General features: G+C 46.7%; 1 non-coding gene across 1 annotated transcript; it reads left to right on the top strand.

Moving 5' to 3' along the window:
- The first annotated feature begins 942 nt into the window (after positions 1-942).
- TRNAG-UCC (transfer RNA glycine (anticodon UCC)) lies at positions 943-1,014 on the top strand. The gene has a single exon. It is a non-coding gene; the product is annotated as a tRNA-Gly (tRNA).
- The last annotated feature ends 286 nt before the right edge of the window (positions 1,015-1,300 follow it).

The following is a 1,300-nucleotide window of genomic DNA, read 5'->3' as shown; positions in this document are numbered from 1 at the left end:
TCAACAACTGTAGGATCACATTTGGCTTTTCCATCCACTGAGAGATGATATTCATCTGATGAACATGTGTTATTTTCAGGTGAAGCATCATATATACTACACACACAGAGTCACTAAGCAAGCCAATTTCCATCTGTTCCTCAGTTTATGTAGCTTTGTGGACCACAGAGACTCCTTTCTGATGTTTTGATCCTCATTTGATGATGCATCTCAACTTTGGGATCCACAAATGCCAGGGGCAAAACCTTTGTTGTACCACACTTGTTAATGAGAGTGTCAAATAAATCTGCTCCTAACCCTGGCTTAGAGCAAGGCTAAAAGCATCTAATTTCCAAGACTAGTTTGGGATTTCCTTATTGCTGTCCCTTGCACATCTTTCTCACCATGCACCAATTCCTACTCTCTCTACCTTAATAACTCCTTTCCAAGTTGAATGTTGCTGACTTTTTGTGATGTCTTTCTTGTCAAGACCAGAAGGTATAAGCTCCCTCTGGTAAATCCACGTCACTTTCTATCCCATTCTTGATGTACCTTTCTTCTGAAACATTGTAGGAAGCATTTTAGGAAGCTTTATCTCTTCTTGGAATGTTTTTTCTCTTGCAACATTTCTAGAAGCCTTGCTCCTATCTGTTCATCTGCTCCTAGCCCTGCTTTGAGAGTCAGTAAAAGTTGTGACACATGGCAGACTTGCTTTTTGTCCCCATCCTGTAGTTTATGACCAAAAGATTCTGTTGCATGTGCAGAGAATGCAGAGCTCATTGGCTCTGGCTATGTCAATGTGCATGTGATGCACTCATTGTAGTGAGTGAGGCACCCAGGCTTTGGCCCCATGCAGAAGCTCCATACCCTCAACAAAACCCAACTGAGAGTGTCCCATTAGTCACCAGGTGACCCTGAGTTTGCCTTCAGCCCTGATGTCAGAGGGCAGGTGTAATCATCAGGGCGTTGGTGGTATAGTGGTGAGCATAGCTGCCTTCCAAGCAGTTGACCCGGGTTCGATTCCCGGCCAATGCAGCTGCAGCTTTTGTGGTGCTGAATGGTGCTGCTGGCAGTGCCAGCTGGCAGCCAGGTACCAGTGGTGTCCCCCAGGGATCAGTGCTGGGCCCCATCCTGGTCAATATCTTTATTAATGGTCTGGATGAGGGGATTGAGTCCATCATCAGGAAGTTTGGAGATGACACCAAGGTGGGGGCAGGAGCTGATCTGTTAGAGGGTAGGAGGGCTCTGCGGAGGGACCTTGTCAGGCTGGACAGATGGGCAGAGTCCAAGGGCATGAGATTGACCACAGCCAAATGCCAGG

This window comes from Melanerpes formicivorus, unplaced genomic scaffold, assembly GCF_026170545.1.
Source record: "Melanerpes formicivorus ecotype bairdi unplaced genomic scaffold, bMelFor1.0.p_v2 SCAF_64, whole genome shotgun sequence".
Classification (NCBI taxonomy): Eukaryota; Metazoa; Chordata; class Aves; order Piciformes; family Picidae; genus Melanerpes; species Melanerpes formicivorus.
Note: the sequence above shows the minus strand (reverse complement) of the source record. Positions and strands in the feature narration are given on the sequence as shown.